The sequence below is a fragment of the Ziziphus jujuba genome, chromosome 5 (genome assembly GCF_031755915.1).
Source record: "Ziziphus jujuba cultivar Dongzao chromosome 5, ASM3175591v1".
Taxonomy (NCBI): Eukaryota; Viridiplantae; Streptophyta; class Magnoliopsida; order Rosales; family Rhamnaceae; genus Ziziphus; species Ziziphus jujuba.
The window spans coordinates 7647375-7669009 of record NC_083383.1 but is presented as its reverse complement, the minus strand read 5'-3'; the positions used below and the strand labels follow the sequence as shown (position 1 = coordinate 7669009).

General features: G+C 32.6%; 1 long non-coding RNA gene and 2 pseudogenes across 1 annotated transcript; 1 reads left to right on the top strand and 2 right to left on the bottom strand.

Annotated features, from left to right (window-relative positions):
- The first annotated feature begins 691 nt into the window (after positions 1-691).
- Positions 692-5926, top strand: LOC112492119 (uncharacterized). The gene is made up of 2 exons (XR_003056442.3): positions 692-952; positions 1465-5926. It is a non-coding gene; the product is annotated as an uncharacterized LOC112492119 (long non-coding RNA).
- A 296-nt stretch (positions 5927-6222) lies between these two features.
- LOC107420319 (nuclear pore complex protein GP210-like) lies at positions 6223-12277 on the bottom strand (annotated as a pseudogene).
- Positions 12278-14109: 1832 nt separating this feature from the next.
- LOC107420318 (ABC transporter B family member 26, chloroplastic-like) lies at positions 14110-17360 on the bottom strand (annotated as a pseudogene).
- Positions 17361-21635: the final 4275 nt, after the last annotated feature.

Sequence of the window (21635 nt, the reverse complement as noted above, 5' to 3'; positions counted from 1 at the left end):
AAGGAGGTTTGGTAAAAGGGACATATCAAAGACGTCATTATCGCCCATGAAAATATAGTTTTTGTCTTTCAGTGAAAAAAAAGAAAATATAGTTTTTGTCATCCTTTACTTTGTCTACCACTGCAATTTTATTGTAAGATAGTCCTTTAATTAACTTGGCTCTCCTCCCCTTCGGTATTTTGCTCACAGGTATCTTTCTTTCTCCTCTCCCTCAGCGTCCAATAATCATCCATGAGAATCGTCTATAAATTAAAACTTAATTAACCAGATCTTAATTGTATGCCTAAAACATTTTATTTATTTAGTTTTCTTTTTTCTCCTTTTTGGGTGTTGACAGATCTAGAAATTCATGTGGAAAATGTGAAAACACCGTAGACTACGAATTAAATAATGTCTCAACCAACCTTGTAATAGAAGATGTTTGTTTAAAATATAGTATTAAATTGGTGAAATGAGAATGGTCAGCACTAGTGAGGAGCACATAAAGAGGGTTGGGTGTTTAAGAAACAGGCCTAGGCCCAAAAACTATTTAAAGGTGAGTAACAGTTTTGATCCATCTAGATCTGGTCCACTAATGGATAAGATGTCTCTTGGATCGCATGAACTTTTTAAAAGGGGAATTTGGTCTAATGGCCTTTTTAAAAAGGTCATGAGGATATATACACACCGATTCGTGAATTTTTTTATTTTATCCTTTAATATCCATTATACATTTAAATTTTTTTTAAAAAACTTGTATGTCTTTTCTCTACCTCTTTTGCTTCTTCTTCTTCTTTCAACTCCAAACGCCTTCACTTCCATGACCTTCATGTTCGTGCTTCTGCAAAACCTACTGCTTCTGCTGACTCTGGCAATGGCAATGGAGCCATACTAGCTCCAGGGAAGAACCCAGATGTTACTCCTTATGCCTTATGAAAGACAGTATTTCTCTCTAGTTGCCGTTGTTGGTCAAGTACTTCCCTTTTACTCTTTTTTTTTTTTTTTTTTTTTTTTTTTCCTTTTCTTCTGGAGAAAATGGTGCTTTTTTCTTGTTAATTCTGCATTTTCTTATGAAAATGGAATATGGGTTTTGGTATGGTGTTTTTAGTGAAATGGTAATTATTTGAATTCCTTGAACTCTCTCTGGAGTTTTGGTTATTAGAGAATTTGTAGATTAATTTTGTGTTTGGGTGTGATGGTTTGGTGTTACTTTTCTAATGGATTCATGTGTTAAATTATTCCAACGAGATGGATTGGTAGAATAATTAGGATCAGAGGCATTTTAAACTTCAAGGAATGTCCTATTTGATTTTGTACAGCCACTAATGCATATGGAAGAAATAAGTTAAATGGGATAAGTATTAAAATATTCTTTAAGTTGCTATAAATAATGTAATTTCACTCTATAAACCAGTTAACATTTACTGATGATTAATTAGTAAATTCTCCACCAATGTGAATTTGTGTATACACAATGTCTTGTAGGATGCGGTTAAAACTATTCTATTGCTCAGGGCTATTGACCTTGAAATTGGAGGGATTGCTATCTCTGGAAGGTGAGGAACAACAAAGAGAGTGATGGCTCGTGGTTTACATGCAATTTTGCCACCCATTGATGTGGTTGTCGATTCAATTTCAAATGCAGATCCAGCATATCCTGAGGGGTAAGGATACTGAGTTCTTGCTGGTTATTTTGTAATATCAGCAATTGATATAATGCTATTTATGAATGACCATAAAATGACTGTGTCATGAGTTATCTATTTTCTGGTCTCATGCCAAAGTGAGTAGAGCAGGTTTTGCATCATCTTTCTTGTATGACAAGCTTAAGAAACTCTTTCTTGGGAAGTCATATGTTTGATCCTCAATTTTAAACTTTGGCATCGCCTTTTAATTTGCTTTTAGTTTACTAGTTATTTTGTAATATCAGCAATTGATGTAATGCTTTTAAAAATTTGGACAAATATAAATTACCGATAAAAACCGTCGGTAATTTTTCCAGCAAATACATTGAGATCCATATTGGTGGAAACACATATTATCGAAGTTGTCGGATTGAATTGTGTTGATTCACTTTGAAAAATTAGACAAACGTAAATTACCGACGGACCATCGGTAATTACCAATGAAACCGTTAATAATTTTTCCAGCAACTACATGAGCTTGCTGCAAAAATTACCAACGGTTTTCATCGGTAATTACCAATGGGCCATCGGTACTCAATTTTCTTTTTTTTGTAATTTTCACACTTTTTCCAAATATTATGTGGATTCTTTTATTCAGGATCATTAATAAAGTTATATTTAGTATGGTATTGGTGTAAACACACATCATCTAAGTTGTCGGATTGAATTATACTGATTTGTTTTAAAAAATTAGACAAACGTAAATTACCGACGGACCATCGGTAATTACCGATGAAATCATTGGTAATTTTTCTAGCAACTACATGGGCTTGTTGAAAAAATTACCGATGGTTTTTATCGGTAATTACCCAATGAGCCATCGATAATCAAATTTTTTTTGCTAATTTTCACACTTTTTCCAAACATTCTATAGATTCTTTTGTTCAGAATCATTAATAAAGTTATATTTAGTACGATATTCGTGAAAACACACATCATCTAAGTTGTTGGATTGAATTGTATTAATTTATTTTAAAAATTAGAAAAAAGTAAATTATAGACGGACCATCGGTAATTTTTCCAGTAACTACATGGGCTTGCTGAAAAAATTACTGACAATTTTCATCGGTAATCAATTTTTTTTATAATTTTTGTACTTTTTCCAAACATTCTGCGAATTCTTTTGTTCAGGATCATTAATAAAGTTATAATTAATATGGTATTGGTGGAAATACACATTATCTAAGTTGTCGGGTTGAGTTGTATTGATTTATTTTTAAAAAATTGGACAAACGTAAATTATTGATAGATCATCGGTAATTACTGATGAAACCGTTGGTAATCAATTTTTTTGCAATTTTTGCACTTATTCCAATCATTCTATGCATTCTTTTGTTCAAGATTATTAATAAAGTTAGATTTCACATGTTCTTGATGGAAATATATATTATCAAAGTTGTCGGATTGAATTGTGATGATTTGCTTTAAAAAATTGGACAAACATAAATTACCGACAGACCATCGGTAATTACCTATTAAAACCGTTAGTAATCAAATTTTTTTTTTATTTATAATTTTTGCACTTTTTCCAAACATTCTGTGGATTTTTTTATTCAAGATCATTAATGAAGTTATATTTAGTATGGTATTGGTGGAAATACACATTATCTAAGTTGTCAGATTGAATTGTATTGATTTGTTTTAAAAAATTGGACAAGCCTAAATTACCGACGAACCATTGGTAATTACCGATGAAACCGTCGGTAATTTTTCCAGCAACTACATGGGCTTGCTGAAAAAATTACTGATGGATTTCATCGGTAATTACCGATGGGCCATCGGTAATCAATTTTTTTTGTAAGTTTATCACTTTTTCCAAACATTCTGTGGATTCTTTTATTCAGGATCATTAATAAAGTTATATTTAGTATGATATTGGTGGAAACATACATTATCTAAGTTGTCGGATTAAATTGTATTGATTTGCTTTAAAAAATTGGACAAACGTAAATTACTGATGGACCATCGGTAATTACCAATGAAACCATCGGTAATCAATTTTTTTGTACTTTCGCACTTTTTCCAATCATTCTATAGATTCTTTTGTTCACAATCATTAATAAAGTTAAATTTTCCATATTCTTGGTGGAAACACACATTATCGAAGTTGTTGAATTGAATTGTGATGATTTGCTATGAAAAATTGGACAAACTCAAATTACTAACGGACCATCAATAATGACCTATGAAAACCGCTGGTAATCAATTTGTTTTTGTAATTTGCGCACTTTTTCCAATCATTCTATGGATTCTTTTGTTCATGATTATTAATAAAGTTAGATTTCGCATGTTCTTGGTGGAAACACACATTATCGAACTTGTTAGATTGAATTGTGATGATTTGCTTTAAAAAAATGGACAAGTTGAAATTACCAATAATGCATTGGTAATTACTGATAGAAACCATCGGTAATTTTTCCAGCAAGCACATGGACTCCTACATTTATCCAATTTTTTCAAAGCAAATCACCACAATTCAATCCAACAATTTCGATAATGTGTGTTTCGACCAAGAACTTACTAAATATAACTTTATTTATACTCCCGTACAAAAGAGTTCACAAAGGGTTTGGAAAAAATGATAAAATTACAAACAAAGTTGATTACTGATGCCCTATCGGTAATCCAATATAGATCTCCATGTGCTTGCTGGAAAAATTACCGATGGTTTTTATCAGTAATTACCGATGGACCGTCGGTAATTTACGTTTGTCCAATTTTTTCAAAACAAATCACTACAATTTAATCCGACAACTTCGATAATGTGTGTTTCCAACAAGAACATGCTAAATATAACTTTAGTAATGATCATGAATAAAAGAATCCACATAAGGTTTGGAAAAAAGTGAGAAAATTACAGACAAAGTTGATTATCAATGGAACATCGGTAATTACCGATGAATACTGTCGGTAATTTTTCCAGCAAATATATGGAGACCTATATTGGATTACCAACGGTTTTCATTGGTAATTAACTTTGTTTGTAATTTTTTCACTTTTTTCAAACCTTTTGTAAACTTTTTTATTCACCATCATTCATAAAGTTTTCCAGCAAAGTTGATAATCTTGTAAGGTTGCAAAAAAAAGGGGTGGATTATTAATGGTTTCCATCGGTAATACCGATGGCATGGTAATACCGATGGCATGTTAGTAATCTTGTTCATTTCTAATTTTTGAATATTTTTTTATCTTTCTTTTTTTTTTTTTTGTGTTTTCTTTTGTTTACCATAATTCTCATCATAAAATTAAGTTGCATTGAGCACAAATCTTGGTGTAAATAAACGTTATCAAAGTGATTGTACTGAATTGTGATTATTTGAACTGGAAAATTTGACAATGATTACCAACGGCCTCCATCATTAATATTTTTGCTTTTTTTTCCTTTTTTTTTTTGGGTGTTTTTTTCTTTATCATGATTTTTTCATTAAAGAGGGTTGAAATGAACATGTTCAATGGTGCAAGTACATGTTATGAAAGTAGTTATTTGGAGTTGTCAGTATTAGTTTTAAAGTATGTAAAATTACCGAATGTCCATTGGTAATACTGAATGGTTCCAGCAATAGGTAGTTTGATAAAAAAAAAAATAGTTTTAGTTCTTCGTTTTAGCATTTTAACAAATTAAACCCACTTGGCATGTTTACAAGTTAGGTTCTGCTCAGCATAAGGTCAAAATGTAGTTATTTTTACCTACTCACCAGAAAAGAAGGCATCTGCATAGGACCCCAGAAGCAAAGCACTGACACTCAAGGATGTTTTTGGATTCAAAGCGTGTTGCGTGGAGATTAATAAACAAAATAACCGAAGCAGATCAGAGTGCATAAGAATAATACAGAAAACATATTAAAGTGAGCTTCCATTATTTGCTTATAATGTATAGAATATTATACAATAACATCATTGAAAAGGAACAAATACTACTTGGACATGAATCATAACTACACTAGTGCTCATTATTTTACTAAGAGTGGTAACAACTCATCGTTAAGGCACAGCAAAAAAGATGTAGGATCATTAGCAAAACTTCATCTTTGCAAAATTATAAACATATATACAAGCAGGAAAGCTGGCTTTCCATAAAATTATTGCTCTTCACTAACTTCAAAAGAATGATCTAGCTACCAGATATGAGCTGTTCAGGATGTTAAACATTCCAACATATTGGATTGCTGCTGGCATGCAATCACGTTAAATAGAAATTTCAAACTTTTCCATGTCTGTGTTGCTGCCTTATTCTACACCTCTCACATCATCGTCAGGTACCTGCATCTGGAGGAAACTGAGGAGAGCTCATTTTAAATTTAAGGAATAAAAACAAGCAGGTACTTTTTTTACCTAAACAATTAACAGCCAGTCCTCTAGTGGTCATATCCTCTTAATGCCTCAAGGATTTTATCCACTCATCTACCACCAAAAAAAAAAAAAAATATCAGGTAGCATGTTCAAGTAATTGATCATAATCACATAAAAGCAAGCACGTATATTCTTCTGGTCAGGTACAACGTGAAAATTACTAGAAGGAAAATCCCACTTGTAAAAAAAAAAAATTCAACAGCTATCATTTTGTCAAATTCACAGCTGGCACAAGTAAATTCTTATAACTGACACATCCTGTCTCCATTTGACCATGCCAAAAGTATAAAATAATAGAAACAGAGTAGTTATCCATGGGGTGTGTCCCTTCTAAGGGATTTTTGATACCACCATCAGTCTAAAATGGAAATGAAGTTGTCCATTAGTACAAGAAATTGAAAACCATTGGGTGGTTCTATTGCAAAGATGTAAGAGAAATCAAATAAAAGCATTAAAAAATATGGCCCTCTGGCAGATCAAGAAACTGGTATGCAACTTAACTATCGTCCAAGTATGTTCAGAGCCAGAACTTCCGAGTAAGGCTTCTCTCTCAAGATGTAACGTATATACTTTCTTGGAATTCTTGTCTTCAAAGAAACAAGAGCATGCCTACGACAGGACAGTGAAATGAAAAAAGGTAAAACTAAGCATTTAGGAATATTCAATCAGAATGAGGACAGAAATGCAGGTGCAACTCATACATGCACAAGCTACATGCACAAACATTTAGAAATGCATGCTAATAAATAATCAAGAGAAACAGAAAATAAGATAAAGTGCATGTAGGAAATAAGAGGTAGACTTCTCTTTATATTAGAATGAAACATACATGCACAAGCTACAAAAGTCAGTGTCTAGTTTTCACCATATAAATAAGTGTATGCACAAGATAAAAGCAAAATAAAAAGACATTGAAAACAGATTTTACCATAAGGTATGGAGGTCTTAACCCTATTGCCTGTCCTTTCGAAGACCTGTGAAGTGATGCACCCATCTTTATGTAAATGACACCAATTGAGGAACACAAAAGCCTCACAGACTATGGAAATCAGAATTTGAAAATAACATTTATTATCATAATAAAAATAATGAAAAATGTATTTTCTTATAAGGTTGCTTAAGGTTTTAGTTCTTTCGCAAATTCTTCTTCTGTTTGACACTAGCATATCCACTTTATAGGGAAAACAATTTCTTTAATTCATTATGCCTCTTTGAAGTACCAATCTCTTGTTCAAGGAATTACATCAAGAATGAGCATTAAAAAGAAAATATAAGAATTGTAAGAAAAAAAGGAGTAGGAATTGGTTCAATGATCACACCATGTATATTTCATTCTTTAAAAAAAAATATATAATATGGGGTGATAAGACGAAGCTTAAGGAATTTCAAATCATTTCAAGATCTTGATGTTTAAAGACATGAGCTCATAAATGCAACTTAAAAATTTATGTATTGTACAAATAGAAAAGCATACACACAATATTAGAACTTAGTTTGTAAAAAATTACTTCGAGCCAAAAAAAAAAAAAAAAAAAAAAAAAGGGAGTAAGAAAAGATACTTGTTTTCCTTACCACTTTATAATTGAATTCTCATCACTGCCATCCATTCCAGGACCAGGGTCAAATATTGAAATCCTCTCATCAACAACATCCACCCTTCAAATGTTTAAAGAAAATGTATATTTACCATCAAGTGATACTTTAAAATGTATAAAAAATTCAAGGTGGGCAGTGTGAAAAAAATATGACCACTGAACACCGGAAATTCAAGGTGGGCAATGAATAAACCAGTAAGTACCACCTCAGATAAAGAGAAGATGAGTTTTCAAATGCTTCTCCAGAGTTGCTAATGCCTACTGCAGCTATTTGAATGGTGCGTCCATTTACCACAGTACTACGAGTGACACGAATTTGTCCTGAAGTACGGTCAGCATGAATTGCAGTATGCATGGCCTCATGCTCATTTACTGAAGAATGACATAAGTTCATCAGCCATATGAAAAGTAATTCTTAGATAATATTTTAGAAAATTATTACTGCATGTCTGTATGATTAAAGGAAATAATGAATACCTGTTTCATCAGCTATTAGTGCAATTGAGGAAGGAACATCACATGTAAGAGACAATGAAACTTCTGCTAATACAGGCACAAGATGATCATCCGCAACCAAATTACCACGCTTGAAAACAATTTTCTGAGACATTTGGTGATACAGAAAGAAATATCATAAAAACTGAAGTAAGGATTTTGAATTGGAAACACAAAAAATATAGGGTGAAGGAAGTTACAAAATTTCCAGCGTTTTACATAAAGCTCTATACAAACTCCTATAGCCACCAGACAACCGATGAACATGAAATCCACTTTTAATGTGAGCATGTTCGTCCTCCAAAATGTCCACCTTTTCGATGAACTCAACACCTTTATCCCACCGTTGAGGACCACCAAGAAGCATTACATCTAGATACGTTCCAGGGACAAGGTATAGTTTTTCCAAATTTTCCACCTTATTATCAACTTCTGCTTAATCCATATCAAACCAGCAACCACCAAATTGGTTTCCATCACCTGCCTGATGGACAATAAGTGGTGGATATGCTGCAATGTGTGAAGATGCTTCTAGAAAAATAGGTCCATGAAAAGAGCTATAAAAGTTGTCATATTCTTTTGAAAATGTGGCATGTAGCATAGCTCGATCAGATCGAGAAGCATATACATATCTCCATGAACATGAAGGGCCATAAAACTCAGCATTTCCTAACATGTCCAAAACAGGCATCTTCCCCATTGCATTGACAACTTCGAAGGACTCACTTCCTACTTTGCACTTTACAAAGGAACTAAATGCATCGCATCTGTGAAAATAAGCACCTGCAAGTGACAACTCAAAATTAACAAAAACTGACAAGCACCAACATGTTCTAAAATATGCTGATATATTCTTTTACCATTTGATGCTTTCATTGTTATAGCAGCTTGAAGATGAGATCCTACAACAGTCTCAACAGGGAAGTAATGTAGCATGACTGTAGAAAATGGGAGGGAGACTTCAATTACCACCAATTAGAAATCATTATACATCATAATTACAAATGTTGACAAAGAAGAGAAAAGTTAAGGAAGAAAGTAGCCATATATAAATACGATAATAACATGATAATATTTACATTAAATAAAGATAATTCCTAATTGATGTACAGCAATTCCTTTTTCTTTTCTTTTCTTTTTTTTCTTTTTTAAAAATAGTAATAATTTTCAAGATTTTAACCATCAATTTCGAGCACTCAAAGTGACACCAATTACCCAATCTTTCGAAACAGAAGGCATAAAAATTAAACAAATTATTAGATAGAGAAAGTTTGATGGGTTTGCTGAGTTAAGTAGAAATGAGTATTGGTGTACATGTAAGTTCTAGGAGCTCTGAAAGTATATAATTGAAACAGAGAAGCTTTTTTAGAACAAAATATAAAAATACACAGAGAAGCTTTTTTAGGACAAAATATAAAAATTCAAAATTAAGCAAGAATTAGAATTTATCATCTCAATCCTAAGCATTGAAAATAAACATATAATCCTAGTGGTATTACCTCATCATGATTGAATGAATTATAAATGGAAAGCACTTTAATAGTAGCTTTAGCAGGCTTCAACCCCAGAAGCAGATACAGAAACTATAGCCACATCTGAGTAAAACCATTTGTAGTCACTTGATGTTTCAGCACAACCTGCATGAGTTAATAAGAATTCAATCTTGTTAACAACTTCAGAAGCTAGAATTAAAAAATGGAGAAGAAAGAAAAGCTATCAACCTCCTGAAACCTTTAGCTCAATCTCCTGATAAACACCAGGAGCCCAGGGGAGCATAATGCTTTGTTATATACCACTTCTTTTGTCAAAACTGAACTTCACTTGATCACAAACCATTACTTCTTCCAAAACCTTGAGAACCTAGAAAGGAATATGACAGACAAAAGCAAAATATAGTTAAACATTACTCAAAAAGGAATTTACCACCCCACATCTCAAATATAAGATAATAAAAAGCCATAACTCCACCCCATGATGCTCGCTAAAGTAACTCAAATATGCCGTCAATTTTCCCAATCCCTGTGAAGTTGCTTTCAGGATTCTGGAGTTCTGCGAGCCATGTTTGACAAGAATATCATCTGATACAGAAAAAATTTCCAGTGGTCTAAGTTATCATACAACTTGACGTCATCACTCTGTAAAACAGAGAAGGAACTAGTGAGAAAGAGGCAGAGAAGAAATCAACTAGAAACAAACTTGCATGTCAGGTTAAGGGAAGAAAAAATCTGGCAAAATGCTTAATCTGCCTGTTGTTAACTGTCTTTTGTGTTTGCTGGATATGCATAGATCGGTCTGGCTTTAGAATTGATGTTAACTTTAACACGTATAACATTTAACTACTAATCAATTTGTGCAATGTGAAAGCAAATCTTAAAAGTTATAATTCAAAAATGCAAAATGGTTTTCATAACCATCAAAATGGTAAAACAAAAAGAACTCTCAAGTTACCTCTGTCATATAGATTTCTTATGCATCTGGTCCCTGTGAGAAAACCTTTATTTGAATGAGATACTGATGGCCAGAAATTAGATACCACCTTGCTGTGGTTGGTATCGGTTTGATTCTTTCCAGAAAATCACTAGACATAGAGGCACAATGTATAACCATAGAGAATCTGGTAGGACAATATTAAGCGATGACACTTGCATGTGGCCTGCAACCCTTCTATCTTCAACTGTGACATTTGTTACTCCTAGTCTCAATGCATTTGTTAGACCCATTACAGAACCACTTTAGCAACCGAAGAGTTTGAAACAGACCATCAATATTTTGGAGATGGAAAAGTTACCACGGCAAAGGCCATGAAGAGGGCTAATCAAACCACTGAGAATACGCAACAATAAGACATGATAACAGCAACCCATTTACCCTATATATCTGCGTAATACAAGGACAATGTAAAAAAGTGAACTCAACCAAGTAGATTTTATAGGTATATTTTTATAGGTATAAGATGATTGAAAACTGTACAACCTCATAGTGAATATTGGCGGATTTTAAAATCAATTCTAGATAGCCATAAAGAAATTCATCCAAGGAGCGGTATCAAATATGCTATTACTTTAAGAAGTCCACATCTACAACTATAACAAGCAAAACTAATACTGTCTACAACCATCACAATGAAAATTAATACTATCAACAGGAATGAATGCAATAACATCCCATCATATGGTGGAAATCACCGGACCAGACAGCATACTCCAGCCAACAAATATTTGCAATTCCGGAAGTAAAAATTCAAAGTAGAAACCTTGAAGAGCATTCCTACGGATAACTTTTAGCGTATAACTAAGAACAGCACGAATGAGGACAAAAACAGGGGAAGGAGGGTCAAGTGACATGGCTTCTGCTACAATAAGAATGATCTTATCAGTCAAGTGCTTAAATTGTGGCTCAAGCAGCCGCACTGAAACAATCTCATGGCCAATTTCAATTCCTCTAACAACATAGAGATCAGAAAATACACCCTGCAATGCAAATTTAAAGAGAACAGTTAGATGGAAATCAAACACTAAGTAGCTCATTGCTATTGCTATACTATCCGAGATCACCATACATACACCATCTTCAAGTTCTATTTGGATATCAAGGTCTCCGCATAATCCACCAGAGTCACTCAGTGGAGAGTCCTTCAACGGATCATGAACAAGGTGATTGGGCGACCCATTGTTTTCAGGCATCAGCTGCCACATAAACTGTAAGCCCAACAACGACGAAAATACATGTTCTGCAGCACATACAGGTAAGTAATTTCAATCTTAGAAATAGAGCAAACTACATAGAAGAAAGAATAAAGTAAACACGCAATTCTAGATAAAATTTGATATCTTTATAATGCAAGTCCATACTAAAGTCGTGACCATTAGCGTTTTTAAAACAAAATTACCTTCATCATCAAAGGCGTGGACGCGGAGAGTGGCAAGTCCATCCAAGTCAAGTTTAACAGAACTATGAATATCTGAATTCTGGAAAAGTTATCAATGAAAACTTTACAGCGGATAACAGTTCCAATTTTTGGGGAGTAGAATAGGAAAAAGTGAGGGAAAGTACTGGATCAAAGGTCGCTTGGGGAACGTGGCATGGAGCGATTGGCTCGTGAGGTTGAGAACTGACAGATTCGTCGGCGCCCCAACATTTGGCAGAGATCTAGACACTCGTGACCTACAACATCGATTCTTTTTATTATTATTATTATTTTTTTAATTAATGCTTTTGGGACAAAGTGGGGCCCTGGTTCTGACCAGAGCCACCGACCGGCCGGAAATGGAAATTAGAATGTTCGTCTGAGTGGTAGAAATCATTCAAAAATCTAAAAGAGAAAAGTTCAACTTAATTACTAAATGGATCCAAATTTCAACTTAATTACTAAATTGATTTTTTGTTCCTCACATATATCAAATTGAGGAAGATTCAATAACGGACACGAACACCAACCTTGTAGACTTGCTGACAATGCATCATGAAACACAAAACGGATTAGACTCGTTGTAACAGGATTACATACTTTTTTTTTTTCCTGATTTTTAATTATTTGTTATTTATGATTTACCATGTCATAGTTTTATTTTAATTGGTTTGTAAAACATGATATTAACATAATTTCTGGGTGTAAGAAATAATTACAATTGTCTTATAATAAAAATATATAATATTTATAATTCTAGTTATATATACCATTTAATTATTTTTATTTTTAGTTAACTGCTATTTATAAAATACTATATTATAATTTATTTTTAAAATAAAAAAATTAAAATTTTATATGTAATTATAAATATACAAATTTAAACTTTAATTAAATATAAAGTCTTTCTGTAACTATAAATATATTATTTAATATATTTTTTATTTTTAAAAATATTTATTTTAAATAATTATAAAACAATTCAATCTGATTTTGTATTAAATATGAGATAACTAATCCATTATTCACTCTTAAACTGTACCAAATGCAGGACTGTGCCAATCACCTCCTAATTGTCTTTTCTATTTTACCCATAGAGTTTTTTAAAAACCTTATATATTTTCCTATTTCTATCCTATTGAATCCGATCCGGACATGTTCTGCATGCCAAATACCCCTAAATATTTTTTCTATTTTACCTTTGGAGTTTTTTAAAAATCTGATATATTTTCCTATTTTCTTGGGAACCAAACAGAAGATTACCTTGCATAGGAATATGAAATGGTTCCGTTTGCCGATTGGGTTTTTTGGTTGTCAGACTATGGCTTTTTATTGATTTTCTTTTTCAGAAATTCTAAGGTTAAATAGGAAGGACCTCCTTTTTCTGATTTTTAGGAGAATCCTAGAAAATAACGCCGTAACGCGTATTCAATTTCAAATTTAAGAGCCATTGGTGATTGTATCAAATTCCGTTATTTTCCGTTCCACCGCTCCCGTTTCCTTTGCCATTTTGCAAATGAAGGCCTTAACTTTTCACTACTTCCTCCATTAAAGAGAAAATTAAGAACAAGAAAAGAAATAATAAACAATAAAATATTTAAAATGCTGAGTCAACATGCACAAAAGCACGTGTCGTTCATGTTATTAGGGAGACTTCCACGTGTAGCGATCCTTTGTAATACAAAGTTATACTTTTTGGTACCGCGATTTGCCGCTTTGCTTCTCTAAAGATTTTCTGGCAGTGATACATGGATTCCAACAAGAAGAAACATTCGAAGTAAGTCAAAGGTGTGTTGACGAACCACCGGTTAACAACAATACAAGCAAAAGGGAGAATATGGGGGAGAGAGACGACCAGAAGACGGTGAAAGCAAACCATGATGATGAAGAACCGAAGGGCCTTCCTCACCAACAACCTCCTCAGCGAGGAAGAGATTTCTCCAGTGAAGCCCTTGAGCGACTCTGAAATCTTTCAATCATGAAGCTACACACACACACACACACATATATATATATATATATATATATACACAAGTCCTTTTTGAGTTGGGTCTGTTTAGGATGTTGAATTTAAAGCAACTATAAACATGGCAGGTCCTTGTAGAAATCATATGTAATGAAATTTCAGATTTCAGCTTTTTTGTTGCTGCTTTTAGAATCAAATACAATTAATCCCAAAAATAAGCTCGTTTTGATTTTAATACAAAAGTGGGATACTAGTGAAGCCACGTACAACAACCTGGCCATGAATCAAACTAAACCATCTGCTTGAGTATATGAGTTAGTTAATATCAAACCCTTTTATGGTAACTACTTTTCAATAGATTCTCAGCCAAAAAAAAAAAAAAAAAAAAAAAAAAACCAGTTTTGAATACAGAGTAACCTCCATAACTCAGCCACCATCATTACAACAATTCTGTCAGCATTTCTTATGGTTGAGAACCTACAAAAGATCAATGCACCATGAATGTAAATCATCACAACATCATAATAAATAAAGAACAAAAATTGCCAGAACGAGAAACTTACCTATGTGCTATGATAATAACTGTTCGTTTTGCTTTAATATCATTTTTGAATTCATGAAGGACCCCCTAAAGATAAAAGAGTATCAGAAACAATGAGCACTCAGAGTTCTACGTGGTTTTTCTACTTTTTTCTTTCTTTTTGTCTTTTTCTTTTTTGTTTTTAAGGTCAAAATAGTTAATGAATATGTGAAAACTTGAAAATTATAAGTTGCCTTGACATAATCTTCACTTTGTGAATCAAGGGCACTGGTGGCTTCATCAAGGATCAAGATTGAAGGGTTTCTAAGAATGGCCCGAGCAATAGCAATCCGTTGCTTTTGTCCTCCACTAAGTAAATTGTCATCAACAAGGGTTTCGTAGCCATCAGGAAGAGACAAGATGAAGTCATGAGCATAGCCAACCTTTGCTGCCCATTCTATACCTCCTTGTTTAATGTCTCCTCTGCAACCATATTTAATATTCGACTTGATATCCATATGAAACAGATGGTGTTCCTGTCTAACATGAGAATATAAATACTGATTGGATAGAGAGTTTCAAGTATATTTTCCAGGGTACATAGTCTAACCTGTTCAACAAAACCAATTTTTTCTCTCAGCCATCGGATATCCAACTCTCTAAGAGGAACACCATCAATATAAATCTGCAACATCATAGGCAGCTTTTGGGTAAGATTCCCATAATTCATGTATAAGCAGTTGAAATCTTCAAATGGAGCATAATTTTTCTCTATACTTACAAGCACATGAGCTTAGGAAAAGTTCTACAGTGCAAGATATGCAAACCAGAAAATAAAGATAGTGAAAACTTTTCCTTCCATTCAATGTATATTTCATTTTATTTCAAAGAGCTGAATAAGATTAAATTGATCTTACCTGTCCATTAATTGGCTCATATAGACGAAGCAAAAGATAGGCTAAAGTGCTTGCTACACCACCACTCGGACCGACCTTGCCAAAATTTACATGCACAGTCAATCCTTGAATTTTTAGAATAATGATAAGGGAAAGCAAAGATAGTTACAATTGCAACCACTTCATTTGGATGTATAGAAAGGTTTACACGATCTAGAACCGGAACCTGTTTAAACGAGGCAAAAAACAAGTCCTTAACAAGACCCCCGAAGAAAAAAGCTAAGTTACTTGTAAGGACTAAGCGAAATGTTTTTAACATGAAAATTATTACAATACATTTTTAAAGCACAATAACATAGACGTACTTTTATCCTTGTAGGATAGTGAAATCATATATTCACAAATTGGATATGTCCCATTAAACTCTGCAATTTGACACCTGTAGAAAGCAGGATGCACCACTATTGATAACTACATCAGAACAGAAAAACCATTATGGTTCGCTATCATGAGATGTGTGCCTGCCTTTTGAAGAGAACTGGTCACTGGGCAGCAGATCCATTAACTGGAGAAACCTTTCACTCGTCCCAACTGACTGTAGTAATGATGATACATTGTCTGTCACCCTCCAAGTTGCAGAAATTAGCCACTGACACTACAAGACATACTTAGTTAGTTGCTCAGCCGATATATGACCACTCAGCATTGACATTCCCCCTAATAGAACTGCAAGAACCTGTAAAATATAAATTTGACATGGTAGAACTCAAATAACAAAAGTACATGATTGAAACAGTGGATCCAAATCAAACAAATGAGGGGTTTTTCTAGAGTAACCTTTAAATTACATTAGATCAACTAAAAAGAAGCCATACCTGCATTGAACGGTAAAGGGAATTAAAACTCAGATTCCAGACTCCATAAGCTACACTTTCTCGCATGTTTATGGAAGCTAATTTGTCCAGCCATTGCTTGAACCTAAACATCATATGAGTTGGGTTACACTGTCACAGTAGATGACTGCTTGTAGAACATGCTCACTAAGACAAACTTCAACAGGAAATCAAAAGTAAAAATCAGTGCCTTCCAAGTTCTTTCTTTCTGCTCCATAAACCCGAACGATTCTCATTAAAGAAAGTGCTTCTTGTGCAACCTACATTTGAAAAGGTAGAAATAAACTGACAACACAAAATTTTTCAAATGATAAAAGCTGCAGACCAATTTGGAACAGAATTCTAGCCTATACTTTGTTGGCACCGGCAGTGAAATCATGGGTCACCTTTGCAGCTTTCTTCTGGTACCTACCAAACAAAGCAAGATCAAAGACTTGCGAAATACAAACTAGAACAAAAGTTCAAAATAGTCTAAACTATCAAATAAATGCATGAAGTTCAAATGTGATACAGATGCTTACTTGCCATAAACAACAAAAATTGCAGATAACAGAGAGCATATCAACAATGCAGATAATGCAAGAAGCCAAGATAGCATCAATAGATTGATCAATGCCCCAGTTCTCTAACCATAAAGTTCAACCGTGACTTAAACTATCTCCGCTGAGGGCATTTCAATAAACATAAAATATCAATAAGAATTACAACCTGAAGAACATTCCTTAAGATTAAATTAATGTTATTTCCGATAATATCAGACAGCCGTTGACATTCTGCCCCCAGCCTGCTTGTCAAGTCACCAACTCCTTCTCTGTCGAAAAAGCTGTATCCTACATCAAAGGAATCACCCAAAATAGAGTGTTAAAGTAAAATAAGACACATCAAAATGATTCTGCTAAATGTAACTCAGTGTGAGAAATGCAGTAGATGCTTCAAATGTTGGAGTAGCCACATGAAGCACAAACCTGAGAGATAATAGTAGAATATACATTTTCTCTGAGGCACCTGACCTGCAAGTATGATAATGAAGAAATTTGGCAACAATAAGACATAACACAAAGATGATAGACCCATAACAAGTGAACTACATATCACACGATGTACATACAGACTAAACAAATTAAAACTCCTTAAAGCAAGTTGGAATAGCAATTATCATATGCCATTCATTATGTGTATCCTAAAGATGTAGTTTTCCATTTACCAGATTATTAGTAATTATTAATTAAATGTTTTGGAAGCCTCTATAGCATTGGGAGATTGACTTATTAGTATTTTTTGTTTTTCAAAGAGGGGACTGGGGGAGGGACTCACCAAGATAGTATGTGCAACAGCATAACAGCCACTCCGAAGACCACTAAGATTCAAATGACAAATAATAAACAAAAAACCATATTAAATAGCCAAATATTTTTACGAAGACTTGTAAATGATAATGTATTTAATGAATTAACCATTTCCGATAGTTACTAAGATAAATGCGCATATTATTCTTTAAGGCATAGAAGACTGTGAAATTAAAATTTAAACTCATTAATAAAATGGTAGATATATTGATCTTCAAAGGTTCGTTCTGAATAAATTATTACTCCTATTGGTATTAGAAATTGAATTATAAGATTCAACCTGCATATCCCTGACGTGAAACACAAAATAACTAATAACTGCGATTTCCTAGCGAACACGGTGGTCTCCACATTCTGTGCGGAAAATATAGACTCTGTCAATATACTTGGCATCGAAATGCTGAGCCATGAAAGAACATGTATTAAAAAACAGAAATAACATTGAACTAGAGATGTATTTAACCCAAGTAGTTACGAATCTGAAAAAGCACTCAAAATTCGCGTCAAAGGATTGGAGAACCACTCACCGCAGCGACGATTAAAGTTAACAGGTTTCGCTACTTGCTCTTCCTCAGTCTTGAATAACCTCCACCAGCTACCTCCCGGTATTACCGACCCAAAAAATTCAACCCATTTCTGAATAATCCCCAATAACCGAAAAGTTTTATCTCGGTCTTCTTCTTCTTTTGCTCTCGGCGTAAATAATCGACCCATGAGAGCAGGATTTCCGAACTGGAAACGATGGCGTTTGGATACGACGCTTAGAACTGGAAACTGGGATTTGGTTTTGAGATTGAACACTGCTACACTGGAGCTGTGTTTATTATTCTTTTATTTATTTATTTTTCCTCATCTTTAGCGCAATGGAGCGGGTAATAAACGCTCCAATCGGATTTTTATTTTTATTTTTTATTTTATTTTTTTCCCTGAACAATTATTGTTAATTACCAAGTAATTATTTTGTATACGAAAAATTTTCAAATATTTAATTGAGCAAAACTTTTTCTACACATTAAGAAAATATATATTTATGAAATTATTAAAGTGAAAAGAAGTAATCTGTTGCACATTATTGATTGGAGATTCACTGGTGTTTTGCTCAATCAAAAAACTGTAGGAAATTTTCGTTTTATTTATATTATTTGATAGACATTATCAGATGTGGCTATATGAATTGGATTGATTAGTAAACGGTTGGTTGATACTCACAGTCAAATATGTTTAAGGAGGTTTAAAAAAAAAATGAAAGGAAATAATGGAAGTCATAGGTTATACAGTTCGAATTGATTTAATATTCAATAATCATAGTATAATTACTTCTTCTTAATACACGCTGATTCCAATTCATGACCAATAATAATACAAAAGACAGCATGTTATGTTCAAACAATACCATACGGAAAATTTATTGGCAAAAAAGATAAAAAAAAATACATTAATGGCAAAAAAACTGATTACTGATTAAAATTAAAATAAAACAGAGGAAGAATTGGTTATAAGATAAAATACAGCCGTCCGGAAACAATTCACCAAGAAAGGAGCCGCAATAGCAACAAGGAAGAAAGAATACCACAAAAGAGGCTAATATTGCCCATAGTCCTAGCATAACGTGAGTTAGGATGGTAGAGTAGTATTATCATTACAATAGCATAAACATGCAAAGTAGTGATGAAGATTAACATAGTTACAAAGTTTGTATCAAAAGAGAGACTTTTGAATTGAACTTGAGTTGAAGGAGGGCAACCATAGTCGTTATATGAAATATGAAGATCTGATGTGATGATAAAATAACATTCTCTAGTCGTTCTTGCTCCCTGATCATAAAAAAGATATAAACATTTTAAAAATAAATAAACAAAATAAACACCAATTTTTGGCTTTTCAACAAAAAAAAAATAAAAAAATAAAAAAAAGTAAACGCTAACCTTGTGAATTTTAAAACTCTTCATTTTAAATATGTAAAAAGGATAGGGATTTCAAGTTTTTCATTCTAACTTTTCACAAACAAAAACAAAATAAAAAAATGTAAATTCAAAATTTAAAAAAAAAAAAAAAGTAAAGTCTAAGAGAGGGGTAGAGATTTCTAGCCTTTCACATTTCTAGCTTCTCACAAACATAAACATAATAAAAAAAAAAAAGTAAATTCAAAATAAAATAAAATAAAAAATTCTACCCCTAGTGAATTTTAAAACTATCATTTTATATATGAAAAAGGGATAGAGATTTCTAGCTTTCCCAAAAAAAGCCTTTCACATTTCTAGCTTCTCACAAACATAAACATAATAAAAAAAAAATAAATTCAAAATAAAATAAAATAAAAAACTCTACCCCTAGTGAATTTTAAAACTCCTATTTTATATATGAAAAAGGGATAGAGATTTCTAGCTTTCCCAAAAAAAAAAAATTATAATTCTAACTAAAAAAAAGTAAATTAAAAAAATAAAAGAGTAAATTGTAAGAGTAAAAAAATAAATTCTAATTCTAACCTGAGTAATGTTAAATAATTCCCCATTTTATATATGAAAAAGGGATAGAGATTTCTAGCTTTCCCAAAAAAAAAAAATTATAATTCTAACTAAAAAAAAGTAAATTAAAAAAATAAAAGAGTAAATTGTAAGAGTAAAAAAATAAATTCTAATTCTAACCTGAGTAATGTTAAATAATTCCCCATTTTAAAAGGGACGAGGAAAGATTTCGAAGATTTTAGAAAGTAGAGCGCGCTATTTACAGGATGCAGGATGTCCAAAGATTTTAGAAAGTAGAGCGCAGTATTTACAGGATGCAGGATGTCTAGAAAGTAGAGCGCGCTATTTACAGGATGCAGGATGTCCAAAGATTTTAGAAAGTAGAGCGCAGTATTTACAGGATGCAGGATGTCCATTCAGGCAATTGCCATAGGGTCTATTTATAATTGCAGATACATATTAATTGTGATGTCACAAGTGGTAACCCCTTTTTATTAGGGTCTATTTATAATTGCTTATTTTCAAAGTGTCTTTTCCTAAGATGTCTCTCTTCTTGCTTATTGATTAGTCGTCGCTTATTGATTAGTCGTCGAGAGCCCACTTCAATACTGATTGGAAAAAATTCTTATGTAATTCTTATGTAATGTCTTGATGTCGACTGCATCACATTACCTACATTACCTTACCTCACATATTGTGTAGACTCACTAATGTAATGTCTTGATGTTGACTCACGACTCACATTACCTTACCTCACATATTGTGTAGACTCACATATATTGATGTTTCAATACTTTATATATGTTACCTTTCTGGATATGTCAGCAAGCACAATTACATACTTTATATAAGCAATTACATACTTTATATTTTATATGTTATCTTGAGCTTTGATTTTAAACTCAGGCTTGGAACTTGCATTTTCAGAAGTTTCTTTATATCTTTATACCCGGCTACTTTTACGCCGTGATGATGGCACTGCAAGTTATATTAAGTCTCAACAAAGCACATTAATTTACCATGTGGGATTAATCTGTAGCGATCAAATTAAAAGGCTTTGATATTACACAAAAAAAAAAAAAGAAGAAGAAAAAAATTAAAAGATTCGGTGAAAACTGCCTATGCTTGCATATTATATCGTTAATATAATTGTCGCGATATATTTTTATTATATTTATCAAAGAAAAAGGAATATAGATATAGCTTTATTATATATATTGAAAAAATTATATATCAATCCACTTCCTTTCTCTGGAGTTCTGAGCTTTTTTTTGGTAATGTTCTCTGGAGTTCCTGACTTCTGTCTTGGACTAAACCAAAAAATAATAAAAAATTAAAGAAAAACCTTTTTATTTATTTTTTATTTTTTATTTATTTTTATTTATAGAAAGAGACAATTTTGTAACAAGCCTCAATTGTTTTGTTAACAATTTTTTTTTTTGTTTTTTTTAGGTTTGCTAAATCATTGTTGGCCAAAATGCTTGTTTTCTTTTTCTTTTATATATATATATATATATATCCTCTATTTTTACCTTATT